Here is a 16,764-nt window from a genome sequence, read left to right as displayed (position 1 = left end):
ACACCATCGTGATTATCTGGGTCGTGAAGATCTTTTTTGTACAGTTCTTCTTTGTATTCTTGCCACCTCTTCTTAATATCTTCTACTTCTGTTAGGTCCATACCATTTCTGTCCTTTATCAAGCCCATCTTTGCATGAAATGTTCCCTTGGTATCTCTAATTTTCTTGAAGAGATCGCTAGTCTTTCCCATTCTGTTGTTTTCCTCTATTTCTTTGCATTGACCACTGAGGAAGGCTTTCTTATCTCTTCTTGCTATTCTTTGGAACTCTGTATTCAAATGGGAATATCTTTCCTTTTCTCCTTTGCTTTTCGCTCCTCTTCTTTTCATAGCTATTTGTAAGGCTTCCCCAGACAGCCATTTTGCTTTTTTGCATTTCTTTTCCATGCGGATGGTCTTGATCCCTGTCTCCTATACAATGTCAAGAACCTCCGTTCATAGTTCATCAGGCACTCTATCAATCATATCTAGTCCCTTAAATCTATTTATTTCCACTGTATAATCATAAGGGATTTGATTTAGGTCATACCTGAATGGTCTAGTGGTCTTCTCTACTTTCTTCAATTTAAGTCTGAATTTGGCAATAAGGAGTTCATGATCTGAGCCACAGTCAGCTCCTGGTCTTGTTTTTGTTGACTGTATAGAGCTTCTCCATCTTTGGCTGCAAAGAATATAGTCAATCTGATTTTGGTGTTGACCATCTGGTGATGTCCATGTGTAGAGTCTTCTCTTGTGTTGTTCGAAGAGGGTGTTTGCTACGACCAGTGCATTCTCTTGGCAAAACTCTATTAGCCTTTGCCCTGCTTCATTCCGTATTCCAAGGCCAAATTTGCCTGTTACTCCAGATGTTTCTTGACCTCCTACTTTTGCATTCCAGTCCCCTATAATGAACAGGACATCTTTTTTGGGTGTTAGTTCTAAAAGGTCTTGTAGGTCTTCATAGAACTGTTCAACTTCAGCTTCTTCAGCGTTACTGGTTGGGGCACAGACTTGGATTACCGTGATACTGAATGGTTTGCCTTGGAAACAAACACAGATCATTCTGCCGTTTTTGAGATTGCATCCAAGTACTGCATTTCGGACTCTTTTGTTGACCATGATGGCTATTCCATTTCTTCTAAGGGATTCCTGCCCACAGTAGTAGATATAATGGTCATCTGAGTTAAAGAATGTCCATTATAGTTCGCTGATTCCTAGAATGTCAACATTCACTCTTGCCATCTCTTGTTTGACCACTTCCAATTTGCCTTGACTCATGGACCTGACATTCCAGGTTCCTACGTAATATTGCTCTTTACAGCATCGGACCTTGCTTCTATCACCAGTCACATCCACAACTGGGTATTGTTTTTGCTTTGGCTCCGTATCTTCATTCTTTCTGGAGTTATTTCTCCACTGATCTCCTGTAGCATACTGGGCACCTACTGACCTGGGGAGTTCCTCTTTCAGTATCCTATCATTTTACCTTTTCATACTGTCATGGGGTTCTCAAGGCAAGAATACTGAAGTAGTTTGCCATTCCCTTCTCCAGTGGACCACATTCTGTCAGACAGCATCTTGCCTAAATAGGCCCAATCTAGAGTATTTCACAAGAAAACAGCAAAGCCAGCTACTCAGAGACATGTGAATTGGTAACATTTTTCTAGCCACAACCACCACCATTCCTTATTGCCAGCACCACTACTCATACATATACTCTGCTCAACGGGTAAATCTCTGCAATTAGGCTACTTACACACGCTTTCTGGTAGGTTAGTTTTCACACTGGGTAACAAGCTCTTTGAAGGGAGGAACCACGTCTTTGTACCTTCTATTCTAATTAAACTGAGTACTAAACAAATATTCACGAAGCTGAATCACTGAAGTGACATAGGGTCGAGGAGCAGGAAGAAAGTGCAGATATACTAAGTAAAACATCTTCTTTATTTTTGAACATTATTCCCTTGCCCTGTGTAAATATCTAATCTGACCAGTACAGTGGGCCTCAAGCTTACTGTGACAATAATGTGGCTCTAGTATGTTAAGGAGTGGCTAGGCAATCCATGGTTAACCTTTGAAAAGTAATTATCACGAATCATGCAACAACTATCTTCATGAGGGCAATCAACACCTGGCAGCACTGAACAAACAACTGGAGGCAAGGGGTTTAATCAAGCGCTCAGGAAGATGGGAAAAGCAGCAGATAACTCATTCTCCTCCCTGCCCTCTGTGACACGAGAAGGAGGAGGAAAATGCACTCTCCCACCTCTCAGGACAGAGAAGGCTAATGTCAAAGGCTGGCAGGAAAGAAGATTCATAACAGTTAACTCTGGAGCCCCATGAAAAAACTGTGGAATGGGTCTTACTGGTATTTAGTCACACTTTCAAATTTTTGCTTTACAGTTTAATAAACAATGCTCTTCTGAAAACAAAACATCATACCTTATTTTCTCACGAAGAATTTTCCTACTTATCAATCTCAGTACTTTTCATGGTGTTGGAAGAGGAATGAGTTTCCCTACTTAGAAGAGTTGCTCCCATGCTGCTGCTGCTGCTAAGTTGCTTCAGTCGTGTCCGACTCTGTGCGACCCCATAGACGGCAGCCCACCAGGCTCCCCCATCCCTGGGATTCTCCAGGCAAGAACACTGGAGTGGGTTGCCATTTCCTTCTCCAATGCAGGAAAGTGAAAAGTGAAAGTGAAGTCGCTCAGTCGTGTCCGACTCCTAGCGACCCCATGGACTGCAGCCTACCAGGCTCCTCTGTCCATGGGATTCTCCAGGCAAGAGTACTGAAGTGGGGTGCCATTGCCTTCTCCTTGCTCCCATGAGCTGCTACCTAATCAGTGTTATCTGTCTGCATTTACATTCTACTTTAATAACTAAAGCTGTAAAAAATACCACAAATGAGTGACTGCAAGCAACTTTAATTAAATACTATTTCTTTAGTGTGAAAAACTAAAGAACAACTGGTAAAGAGTCAAAGGAATCAGGTCCACAAACAAGATGAATGGCCTCGGGTAAATTACAAGCGCCATGCCTGCTTCCCTGCAATAGGAAATGCGAGCATTAGGCGGAAGAGAGTGTTCAAATGACACTTCTCTGCCTTCGAGTATTTTCTACGCCAAGTTCTGAAAATTGTAAAAAGATCTGACCACCATCTATCTATGACCTAAAAAGTATCTCCTGGCTCTAAAATAGACTTTAAAACACAATAAGAAGAAAAAAGATAAGAACTTGAAAGTGAAGTCTGAAAGTACTGTGTTGATTTGAGTTTTTCCATAAGATATGGTAAAACCCAAATGAACTTTTGGGCCTGGAACCCAATACGTATCTGTGCATTCTATTCTATTAGCAGGCTCTGCCACAAGCGTTCATTTGGATCCCTTTTAACTTTCTTTTAAAGTAAGTCTCAAGAGCTGGCGGTGTACTAGCTCCATCAGCCTAACAACCACAGAAACAAACCTGCAGTCTGACAAGAGCAGGTTTACTGACCCCCTGCAACAAGCAAGACTGCACACCGGGGCAATCTTCAGCCGTCTCACAAAACAAAGGAGAAAGAGTAGTTACAAGATTTGGGAAAGAATAGTTAGCCTTCCCTGGTGGCTCAGATGGTAAAGAATCTGCCTGCAATGTGGGAGACCTGGGTTGGGAAGATCCCCTGGAGGAGGGCATGGCAACCCACTCTAGTATTCTTGGCTGGAGAATCCCCATGGACAGAGGAGCCTGGCAGGCTACAGTCCATGGGATCACAAACAGTTGGACACAACTGAGCACAGTATGAAAGCTATAAGACTTACAACTATAATAATATTTATAGTAGTTATAAAAGAGTAGAGTATAGGGCTTCCCAGGTGGCGCGATGGTAAAGAACTCGCCTGTCAACACAGGAGATATAAGAGATGCTGGTCCAGTCCCTGGGTTGAGAAGATCCCCCGGAGGAGGGCATGACAAATGACTTCAATATTCTTGCCTGGAGACGTCCAGGGTCAGAGGTGCTTGGCGGGCTGCAGGCCATAGGTTGCAAACAATCGGACAAGAGTGAAGTGACTTAGCACGCACACACAGAGTACAGGTGAGATTTACATGAAGCTGTGTTTTGATAGGCTTAGAGCAAAGCAGAGCTGTGTGTAAAGGGTCTACTTCAGGACTGGACTGCAAAGTGAACCAAGATCCTCTTTCCTCAGGAACTACAAAGTTAAGACAGATGTGGATGCTGTGTCCAGAAACCCCTTATCTGGAGCTGTGTGTCTTGGCTGTAAATTAAGACCATTATTCTATGTCAGAGAGACCTAGATTCTCCAGGCAAGAGTGGGATGTTTTATTCTTCCTGATATAATTACACACAAGTCAAGTTTCTGACAGCCTGATTTTCCAAAACAAAGTTTTTCAGTGAGTTGGCAAGCCATAGTCATTCAAAGACAGGGTTTGTTATGACATTTCACAGCTCTATCATTCTTGGGAGAAATATTGTTTCTTGTTGAGTTTGAGGTTTTATCTATGTCTGCTATTCCAGCCTGATAAATGGCCAGATTCTGACTTTCTCTGCTATTTAAGATTCCTGTCTCCACAGCTTGCTAATTAAACTGATTACATTATGCTCTTCAGAAAAGTTTGTTTGCCGATTTATCTTTTGTTTGTTATACAGCAATTTCTCCATGAAAGATATCCAACTTCAGTGGATACACTGGTTTTGAAGAAACATTATCTAACCTCAGTGAAGTTTATGTACTCATTTAATATGCTAGCTTAATTTCAGTTAGTATCATGCCCTCCAGGTCCATCCATGTTGCTGCAAATGGCAGATTTCCTTTCTCTCTTGGCTAAATAATACTCCGTGTATATATGTATACACATGCTCGCACACAGGGAGAAGGCAATGGCACCCCACTCCAGTACTCTTGCCTGGCAAATCCCATTGATGGAGGAGCCTGGTGGGCTGCAGTCCATGGGGTCACTGAGAGTCAGACATGACTGAGTGACTTCACTTTCACTTTCCACTTTCATGCACTGGAGAAGGAAATGGCAACCCACTCCAGGGTTCTTGCCTGGAGAATCCCATGGACAGAGAAGCCTGGTAAGCTGCAGTCCATGGGGCTGCACAGAGTCAGACACGACTGAAGCAACTTGGCAGCAGCAGCAGCTCACACACATGCACACACCCATATCTTCTTTATCCATTCATCCACAGACACTTAGGTTGTTTCTTTATCTGGGCAGTTGTGAATAATGACATAGGAGTGCAGGTATCTCTTCAATATCCTTTCATATCCTTTTGATATATACCTAGAAGTAAGACTGCTGGATCACACTGCAGTCTATTTTTCATTTTTTAAGGAATCTTTATAGTGTTTTCCACAGTGGCTACACCAATGCACATTCCCACCAACAGTGCACAGGGGTGCCCTGTTCTCCACCTCCTCACCAACATTTATCCCTGGATAAAAAATGGGATATTTTTATGATAAAAACCTAAAAACCTGCACAGCAAAGGGAACCTCAAGAAAATGAAAAGACAGCCTACAGTATGGGAGAAAACATCTGAGAATCATATATCAGGTAAGAGGTTAATATCCAAAAAAAATATAAAAAACTCATAAAAGTTAATGGCAAGAAACCCCAAACAATCTGATTTAATAATGGACAGAGGAACTGAAGAGATATTTTTCTGAGGAAGACACACAAATGGCCAACAAGTATATAAAGGTGCTCAGCATCATTAATCACCAGGGAAATACAAACACACCACAATAAGACATCACCTCACGTCTGTTAAAATGGTTATCATAAGCAATAAAAAGATAACAAGTGTAGATTAATTTTTATTGTGAAGATCTCTGGGACTACAATGTAATTTATAAAACATCAATAAAATGTAAACTTTGTTAGAAGCAACTGGTCTTAAATGGAAACTGGACTTTCTTCTATACTGGTGTATTATGGGAATACAGTAAATATTACATTTCTATTAGCCGTATTTCAGGTAAAACGCCAGAAGTCACTGGTCTGCATTACATAGTGAGAATCAAGAAGCCTTTCTGCAGGAAGATGAGATCATGAAGTGACATTATCCGGGTAATGTTGTTCTCTTTTCTATGAAAGTATTAATATTTCTGTCTCTCATTAAATACTTGTCTTAGTATTGCTCAGATATTTTTTTTTTTTTACCCACTTCATGAGTAAGGCTTAAAATAAATTTACAAACATATTTGTTATCCTCTGAGACTTTGGGGAAAAGGTAACATGGATGGATAATTTATATAACAGGGCAGGAAATGCACTAATGAGCAGTTTTTAAAATAGAGACAAATTTACCTACCTAGGGGTAGTACCCGTCTAATTCCCTTAATACTAATTTCTAAAGAAAAGTTCTTTAATAGGTAAAAATCGATGACATATTGTTTCTAGGTGATATTCCAGTGACAGTTCTTGAATAGCAGCATAGGTAAGTCAATGGGCATAATAAAAACGGTTGATTTCTAACTTCAATTAAGTAGTCAATACTGTACAACAATTCCATCACTGTTAACTGGTCAGTTCCGTCTATTTTCTTACCCGGGTTCAAATCCTCAAAATAAAAACACTCAGATTGCCTCGTGGGGTAGACTACTGTTTGTGCCTCCAAAAGCCATTCTTTCCTTCTTCTTGGACACGTTAACGACTACTTTTCCCAGCCTCTTCCATTTCCCTCTTGCATTTCTGCAGCCATTGAAGTTACGTTATAGCAACAAAATGAGCAACAAAAACGAACAGAACTGGTGTGTGACTTCCAACCTCACTTTTTAAAAAGAAAAGTTACTTGCCTTAAAATATCTATCTCTCTACCTGCAAGCTAAAGATGGACATACCAGTGACCCAACCTCACATCAGCAGATGAATGAGTGCTCCACTGGGTGATAAATCACAAGGAACAGGCATCCTTGAACAACCTCATGGAACAGAACTGAATTACCAACTTGTGCTCACCTTAGAACTGTTATATGACAGAGAAATAAATGTCAATTTTGTTTAGGTCACTTTATTTTGGGTAGTTTTGCTATAGCAGTTAACCTGAATGTAATATGCTTCTTTTAAAAAATGTTTACAATTTGATACTGATTTACAATTTGTGCCAATTTCTGCTGTACAGCAAAGTGACTCAGTTATACATATATACGCACATTCTTTTCCTAATACCCTTCTCAATATACCTCTTCACTGGTCTCTCTGTTTCCAATACTAATTTACATTTCAATTCATCTGCCACATTACTACCAGTTATCTTTTAAAACACAGACTAAATATTAGTCTTCTCCCTAATAATCTTCTGTGACCCATGGCTCTAGACTTTCTGGCATGGAACAAAGGTATTATGGTACCTAATCTGGCCCTAAGTATCTTTCTGGTTTTCATCCTTTATGGTCCACTCCCATCCTGGACCATGCCCCACTTTTTCCCATGAAGGTTCTTTAGCTCCAGCATCATTAGACTTCAGCTTTTTCCAATGAACAGAAAAACAAAACATAACTTTGTAAAATGAAAGACAGAGGAGGTAAAGAAAATTAAATCTGACTGAGCGACCAAAAAAAGGTGTGAAGAGACAATATATACACATATGGTCACTAAAGTGATTAACTTCAGGGTATGCTCTTTCTGAGAAGCATCTGAAGATGTACTGATTATCCAGTGGCTGAAATGTCAACAGCATCAACATCCAGAAAAAAAAAAAAACAAAATAAGCGGTTATTTAAATTATATGGATAATATACACTTTTTATTTAGGTGACATCCGTATAACAAAGTAGCATTTAGTATATTCCCAACACTGTGCCGCCATCACCTCTATCTAGTTTCAAAACACTTTATTGCCCCCAAAGGTGACCGCACACCCACTAAGCAGTCACTTCCCCTTCCTCCCTCTCCCCAGCCCCTGGCAACAACAAACTAGATTTCTGTCTCTTTAGATTTACTTATGCTGTATATTTCATATATTAATAAACAGAATATACAATAGGTAACCTACTGTGTTTGGCTTTTTAGCACAATGTTTCTGAGGTTCATCCTTTTTCATTTTGTAGTTTTATCAGTATGGATGATATAAATTTTACAAGCAGGAATATTTGTAAATGCAACATACTGAAACCAACCTAAAGGCTCACATATAGACCAGTGACTGAATTAACTACTGTATAGTCATATGATGGAGTAACTATACAGAATGAGAATTAATGTGGAATGATTTCTCAGACACAATGTTAAGTGAAAAGGGCAAAATTCAAAGGGATAGCTATAGTACGCTCTAGCTGTCTACCTTTTGTGAAAAAACAAAAAATTAGAAAATATTCAAGTACTGCCCGTTTGGGTAAACAAAACAACACAACATGGAAAGGATAATCTTGAGACCATAAATTGTGGTTATCAACAGGGGATGAACGGGAATAGAATAAAAAACAGAATGATACTTCCCTAAATCATGTTCAAGTTTCATGTACTTCACAAATACTCTAAAGGAATGAAATCAAAGATGAATACAAACAGAAACAAATGAACTGGTCAGGTTTTTGTGGGGTAAAATGCATCCCCTCAAAAGATATGGCGAAATCAACCTCCAATACCTCTGAATGTGATCCTATTTGGAAATAAGGTCTTTGCTGTAATCTAGTTAAGATGAGGCCTTTATGGTGGTCTCTATAGCTGGTGTCTTCACACAAAAGAGAAATTTGAACACGGGGTGTTTGCTCTGAGATGATGGAGGTAAGGACTGGAACCATCTATAAGCCATGGAATACCAAAATTGTTGGCCATATTTTTCAGAGTTCTCAGTAGGAACCACCTCTGCTGACACCTTGATTTCCAACTTGTAGCCTCCCCTGTAGAGAATAAACTTCTGCTGTTTCAAGCCATCTAGTTTGTGCTATTTTGTTATGGCAGCCTGGAAACCATACAGACTTCAAAAGAATAACATAAGCAATTTTGAAAGGGAGACGGAGAACCAGATTTTAGAATAATATATGCCCTCAGCCTACAGATCAACAGAATTCTGAACAATGACCTCCAGTTAGTAGCTGAGTTCTCAAGGGAGGCATAGGTTCACAATACTTTTACGTTCAAGGATTAAGAAAATAAATAAATATGCTGTTGATAATGGAAATGAAGTTTCTCTCTGTTGGAGAAGGAAGTTACACATATGGAATGGAGAGAAGAGTATTAGATTGGTATTGGAGGTATAAGCGTGAAATGGTTTTCAACAAAGATAGATGGGGGTGGGGGAGGGAAGAGGTGCGTGGGTATGTATATATTTATGTGTGCATATACACACCTATTTCCTGGCTCTATCCCTGAAGACAACCTAGTAGAAACCATGCATCAGTAGCAATAAACAGACCCAGCATTCAAAACAAAGGCTCAGGAACTCTTTCAGATTAAAACAAACAAACAAAAAACCTGAAGAGACCTGGCAACTGATTGCAACACATCCTCCTAGATTTTCTTTTTTCTAAAAACGTACTACTGGGGCAACTGACAAAATCTGAGTAAGAACTGTGGATTAAATAACAGCCCCGTAGCAGCATTAATTTCCTGATTTTGATCACCGTACTGTTATGTAAGGCAATGAATGACATTCCACTGTTTTAAGGAAATACACACGAAAGGTATTCAGAGGAAGAGGGTATTTTAAGTGTAGGAAAAGAAATAGAGAAATCTAGATGAAATATTAAAATTCTTTGTACTATTCTTTCCAATTTTCCCTAAAGTCTGAAATTACGTTAAATAAAACTGTAACAACTTAAGATTTAACATTGAAAATAATGAACAATGAGCTCTATAGTAGAGAGGCAAACTTTCAAAAAATATTGCTGGAGAACTGGGAATTATTCTAAAAATTCCAGGAAGCGCCTGTAACGCTTGAATACATAATAGCACAGGCTCTAAGAAAACATAAACTTGGATTTGAATTTGCTCCTCTGTTATACAGTCCTAGGCAAATTAATCTTTCTGTGTCTCTATTCTATGAGATGGGGATGCTAATACCACACCTACTGCATTGCCTCTCATTAGGAGGATTAATTGAGACAGTACAAAGGAAGAGCTCAGTATAGGGTCTGGCACATTGTCCTAAGCAAGCATCCAAAAAGTGGCTGCTGGAACTCTTATCATCATTAGCATTATTGTTGTTATTTGAGTTTGTGAATTTAAGGAAGATAATTCCACCATCTGGAAAAACATTAATAAGAAAGTTAATTTCTGTTGAACCAAGTTCTGCACATCATCATTATTTTCTACTGATTTCTGGGCCCGTGCGGAATTCTGCCAGGGGCCTCCCAGGTGGCACTAATGGTAAAGAACCTGCCAACCAATGCAGGAGACATGAGACGTGAGTTCGACCCCTGGGATAGAAAGATTTCCCTGGAGGAGGGCATGGCAACCCTTTCCAGTTTTCTTTTCTGGAGAATTCCATGGACAGAGGAGCCTGGCAGGCTACAGTCCATGGGGTCACAAACAGTCGGACATGGCCAAATTCTCCTTTGTACCTTCTCTGATTTAGAAGACAAACCCAATATGATAGGTGCATTTTCCTGGTTTTTAATTTCAAAAGGACCTGTTAGTACTTCAGAGCCTATTAATGTTATTTTAAGTATCTCCAATAGTTCTAAGCATGTGTAAGAGTACATGTGTGTGTGAGAGACTCGGGAAAGTAAATGTTACCTTATACAACATTTTTAGACTTTAAAGACTAAATTGGATATATCAAAGATTCAAACTAAACATATAAAAAGGGCTCTTTTCTTTATTTGGTGGTGGTGGTTTAGGTGCTAAGTCATGTCTGACTCTTGTGACCCCATGGACTGTAGCCCGCCAGGCTCCTCTGTCCACGGGATTCTCCAGGCAAGAATACTGGAGTGGGTTGCCATTTCCTTCTCCAATACATTAAACTACTTAATTTTCACACCAATACTAGGAAGTAGAAACTATTGCTATCCCTACTGTGCAGAAAGGAAAAACAGGTAGAGCAGTTAAATATCTGCCAAGGTCACACAGTTTGCTGTGATGGAGCCTCAATTATAATCTAAGCATTCTGGGTCCAAAGTCCACATTCTTAACCACTATACCATGCGTGGTTTGATTTCACTATCCATCATAAAAACAACTGGGCTTCAAACTAAGCACTTCCTTAGTAACTTTAACTTTTCAGAACATAAATGAGAATCAGGCACGCACAAAAAGGTAACATGAGAAGACAAGAGAGATAATGCACAGTTCAAAGGAAAGTTCTTCTGATAAACTCATAGCATGCTCTTTTTCATTAGATACAATTCTAACAAACCTGATTGTCCAATCTTCTGGCCAACAGTGCAACAGAAACAAGCAGACAGAGGAGGCAGATATAAAGGGCCAGACTTCAAAATCAAGAAATGTGCCTTGTCATTTTGTCTTAATACAATACATTGTCAGTAAATGTTAATTGATGTAAAGAGAAGCAACTAGGTGATTCGCTGACAGTCCAGTGGTTAGGATTCTATTAAGTTGCTCAGCATGGCCATCAGAGAGATGGGAGTGGGGGGAGCAGGGGCAACTAGAGACACTGAGTGGGGAAAGGTCATCATTTAGAGCCTTTTTCTAAGAGGCACAGTGACGTTTTTTTATTTGTCATGAGCTGCTGAAGACAACTTATAACTATTAGTTACATTATGATAACTATCCTACTCTCAGCATGCTATTTGAGATGAAATGCATTTGAGAAATACTTACAGATAATGGTTAAAACAACTTTGGCAATTTAAATAGAATTTTAGAAAATTTACCTCTATGAAATCCTTTATTTTCCAAAGTCACTGAATATCTTACATTATTGTATCTACCTCTGATATCCAAACAATGCCATTATCAGCCATTATGTTACCCTTCATCAAATTCTATACAAAAAAATTTAAACAATTTTGCCCAAATACGGTTTCACTTAGCTTCATGTTCAGATTGGATATCAGTTATCAAGAAAAAGGGGAAAAACAACTACTTTGGATGCAAATTCTTAAAATCCTTTTCATTACACTTGACTATTTCAGGTTTAGTTTTTGTTTTTCAAAATGTCAAAGACTAGATATTAGAATTCTAATTCAGAAAAATGAGTACATAACACTACCAATGAAGCTGTCCTCTTCTACCACATTCCAAATCAAACCTGAATCTTACCAGTCTTCGAGAGCTAACTTCCCACCCACAGAAGACCACATTAAATGATTCTATGGCGAGATAACTGGCAAAACCCAGTTATCTGGGTTAAGGGGGGAAGTTCCACAGGACAAATGACTAAGGACAAAAGGCAGGAGGGACAAGGAAAAAAATAAAGAAGTGAAGGCAGAACCTATAGACATAAAAGAAGTTTGAGACATATCAACTAATTGTAACATGTGAAACTTATTTGTTATTAAGAAGCTCTTATTAATATTGTTAAGAGAAGACAATGGTATTATGATTATATTTTTATAAACTATATCAAGGCATATTTTAAAATCATACATGGGCTTCCCTGGTGGCTGAGCACTAAATAATTCACCTGCCAATGCAGGAGGTGCGGGGTGATCCCTGAGTTGGGAAGATCCCCTGGAAAAGGAAATGGCAACTCACTCCAGTATTCTTGCCTGCGAAATCCCAGGGACAGAGGGGCCTGGCAGACTACAGTTTGTGGGGTTGCAAAGAGTCGGGCATGACAAGAACTAAACTGTAGCAACAATTAATCCATATCAAGTGCATAATCAAAGATTTTTCTTTAGCAAATTCACCTAGTTGTGCAACCATCAGTATAAATAAATTTTAAAATTTAAAAAAGACCCCTCACATCCATTAACTATTAATCCCTTCTCACAAACACACCAGCTGACTAATCCTCTTTCTGACTCTGTAGATGTGTCTTTTCCAGACATTCCACATTAACAGAATCATCTGGCTCCTCACACTTCACAATTTTTAAGGTTCATTAGTGTCACAGCTGGAGAAGGCAATGGCACCCACTCCAGTGCTATTGCCTGGCAAATCCCATGGATGGAGGAGCCTGGAAGAGCAGGACACGACTGAGCGACTTCCCTTTCATTTTTCACTTTCATGCATTGGAGAAGGAAATGGCAACCCACTCCAGTACTCTTGCCTGGCAAATCCCATCGATGGAGGAGCCTGGAAGAGTCTGACACGACTGAGCGACTTCCCTTTCACTTTTCACTTTCATGCATTGGAGAAGGAAATGGCAACCCACTCCAGTGTTCTTGCCTGGAGAATCCCAGGGACGGGGGGAGCCTGGTGGGCTGCCGTCTATGGGGTCGCACAGAGTCGGACATGACTGAAGCGACTAGCAGCAGCAGCAGCAGTGTCACAGCATGTATCAACAGCTTGTTTCTTTTTATTGCTGAATAGTATTCCATTGTGTTGTATAGACATATTTTGTCTATTTACAGTTTTGTCTATTCATTTACAGTCTATTCATTTACAGTTAGGCTGCTGTAGGGCAGTTAGGTTGCTGCCAACGTTTGCCTGTTAAGAATAACACTGCTGTGGACACGTGTGTGTAAAAGTTGCTGTGTAGGTAGATACACAGGAGTGGAACTGCTAGGTCATTGCTATTGCTATTGCTAAGTCACTTTACAGCAAACTAATACACTTTTCAAGAAATGTTTAAAGTGTTTTAGATATATTAGCTTATTTAATCCCTACAACAGCCTTAAGAGGAAGCTATTACTATTATCCCCATTCTAGGGATGAGGAAGCAAAAGTCCATCCAAAAAGCTTAAGCAATGTGGTCAAGTCAGATGAGAATCAAAGTAGCTTGGCTTTAGCATCTGTGGTCATAACCACAAGGCCATATACTTCAAGCTCAATGACAAGTTAAACATTTCTCACAAGACATAAACAAATTAAAGAAATTTAATATAAAAATTCAGGTGGCTTCTAAGAACACAAAAGGAGACAGTCCAATGTTAACTAAATTTAAGTGTATATTTCATAACATATATATGGTAGTAATTCTTGTTATCTCTGAGTGGCAGAGTTGAAATGTATTCCATTTCTTTTTATTTAATTGTATTTTCATTTATTACAGTGATATATATATATATATAAAAGGCAGTATTTAAGATTAACATAAAACAAACAACTCACTAATCAGAAAGCAAATGACCTGATGAACAATAAGATTTTAAGTTCCTAATTTTTTAAAGGACATTTTAAGATGTCCTGAGTGAGTACTATGCATTGACCCTAAGTTGAGTGCTGTGGACATAAATCTGATTGCAACTTAGGAAAAAAGAAAGGCAACTCTAGAATCACAGCTGTGGGAAAAGGTGCTCCTGTAGTAGGAGTCATCTTTATCAGAGGAGGGGTTAGGGAGAAAGGTTTCCCGAAAGAGAAGGCATTAAACTGATTTGAGGGAATGGTGTATGAACACACTGCTTCTAAGCAGACTCTTTCATCAATAACATAGCCTCTTCTTAATGATTAAAAACGGAGGCCCTGCTTCAAATGTCAAACCTTTCTTTTTTTGTCAGTTTGTCAATTTTGAATATCCACTAAAGAATAGGAGTTTCAAAGAAAAGGAAAAAAGCTTTGTCTTGTGATGTTAGAATATAATTAGAGCATAAAAAAAAATCTGTAAATACCTATAAATGAGAAAGTATTTTTTAAATTCATTATATTCACGTGTAGTTTGATCACAGTCAGTCAAGGCACCCTTGAAACTTCATCTTAATAGCACTTCTAAGTGTGCTGATGATTAAAATCAGGGGTGGGCAAACTACAAGCACAGGTGGCCTGGTTGGTTAAGAATGATTTTTCGGCAACGAATAGTATTTACGTTCCAGGAGGAAGAAAGAGAGGAGGGAAGAGAGCGAGAACCATAAACAGAGACTACATGTGGTCCCAAAAGCCTACAATATTTTACTCTCGACCTTTACAGAAAAAGTTGTCTACAATTAAAAAATTATATATATTACTGGATGGATCTGTGGCCATACAGAAAGGCATCAGCAGAAAGGCACTATCACTGAGGTGGAATTCAGTCTAGACACCAGTACACGTACATACTTACGATGGGAGGGAGAAACCGGGGAGGAGAGGGGTTTTTAAGAATACGCAGTTAGTTCAGAAAGACATGGGTTCTGCAGGGAGTGGGGGGAATTCAGGGATAGAATACAGTTGAAGCAGATGAAAAATAGGGAGCAGTCCTGGGGCTTTACAAGCTACTCCAGGTGGAAGGCAGCTATTCCAATATTAACGACCCATAAAATGTGAGAGTTAGGTTTACTGAGGAAACTGAGACTCAGAGCTAAAGTTACTTGCCCAAGTTCACAGAGCAGGAGTACGGGACACCAAGAACTGGTCTGCAAATACCAGATGCCACTTCCGTTCTTTCCACTGCAGCACACTGCCTCTCGTCACTGGACAGAGTTAACCTGGACAAACCCCGCCATCACTGTGTGACAAGTGAGCTCAACGGAGTCCAGAGGCAACAGTCTCCTCAGGAGCTCCCCTTCCTCCTGCAGTCATCAATGGTTTCTCAGGGAAGAACTGGGCATGGTGTCTACAGGTCTCAGAGAGGTGGAGGAGCAGACAACAGCCCTCTCTGCCAGATATTGGGAACAATACAGAATGTTAAACATTGTTAACATCATTAAAACAAGCCTGAGATATCCAGTGGCTGGATATTCTCAAAAGAGAATGTTGACCAAACATCATTAAAACAAGCCTGAGATATCCAGTGGCTGAGGGCAGTAAGAAACACCAAATTTCAATGAATTTACCTGGTTCCAATTTTATTACTTTAATTGCTGCCAGTTCACCGGTGTTAACATTCCGTGCCTAAAAAACAAAAGAAGATAACTGTGAAAAGAAAGCTTTCATAAAAACTTTATGAAATGCTATTTTAGCTTACTACTTATATTGTCAATTATTCAGAATATTTTTTAAAGCAAGAATTGTAAAAGTGATTTATATTTACAAAACAAACAGTATATTCTTCCCAATGAATTTCAACATCAATCCAAGTATAAATTTAATGAGGATGATAATAACAGCAGTTAACAGAAACCTAGATTGTAGTATATCTAAGCACTATTCCAAGTGGTTTTCTATTTATTGAATGTTTACAGCAATCTTAAAAGGCAGGTACTAATGTAATAATATCAATAATATTCTCGTGTTGCACATGAAGAATTTGAAGCACAGAGAACTTGCCCAGACCGTATAGCTAGGGACATGCTGGGATTCAAACCCAGGCAGTCTGACTCCAGAGCCTGAGTTTTTTAAGCATTACATTCCACTTCGATTCACTCAAGTTCAATTCAGTAGCTCAATTGTGTCCGACTCTTTGTGACCCCACGGACTTCAGCACACCAGGCTTCCCTGTCCATCACCAACTCCCAGAGCCTACTCAAACTCATGTCCATCGCATTGGTGATGCCATCCAAGTATTTCATCCTCTGTCCTCCCCTTCTCCTCTCACCTTCAATCTTTCCCAGCATCAGGGTCTTTTGCATCAGGTGGCCAAAATATTGGAGTTTCAGCTTTAGCATCAGTCCTTCCAATGAATATTTAGGACTGATTTCCTTTAGGATGGACTGGTTGGATCACCTTGCACTCCAAGGGACTCTCAAGAGTCTTCTCCAACACCACAGTTCTAAAGCATCAATTCTTTGGTGCTCAGCTTTCTTTATAGTCCAACTCTCACATCCATACATGACTACTTGAAAAACCATAGCCTTGACTAGATGGACCTTTGTTGGCAAAGTAATGTCTCTGCTTTTCAATATGCTGTCTAGGTTGGTCA

General features: G+C 39.5%; 1 protein-coding gene across 4 annotated transcripts in view; it reads right to left on the bottom strand.

The window, feature by feature from the left end:
* Window positions 1–16,332, bottom strand: part of MAP4K3 (mitogen-activated protein kinase kinase kinase kinase 3) — a 124,899-nt gene extending 108,567 nt beyond the window's left edge. For all 4 annotated transcript variants that reach the window (XM_010855562.1, XM_010855564.1, XM_010855563.1 and 1 more), the window contains exon 1: window positions 15,740–16,332. The gene's annotated coding sequence lies outside the window, so the exon portion shown is untranslated. The remainder of the gene's footprint in view (window positions 1–15,739) is intronic.
* Window positions 16,333–16,764: the final 432 nt, after the last annotated feature.

This window comes from Bison bison, unplaced genomic scaffold (assembly GCF_000754665.1).
Source record: "Bison bison bison isolate TAMUID 2011002044 unplaced genomic scaffold, Bison_UMD1.0 scf7180017864366, whole genome shotgun sequence".
In the NCBI taxonomy this organism is placed as follows: domain Eukaryota; kingdom Metazoa; phylum Chordata; class Mammalia; order Artiodactyla; family Bovidae; genus Bison; species Bison bison.
Note: the sequence above shows the minus strand (reverse complement) of the source record. Positions and strands in the feature narration are given on the sequence as shown.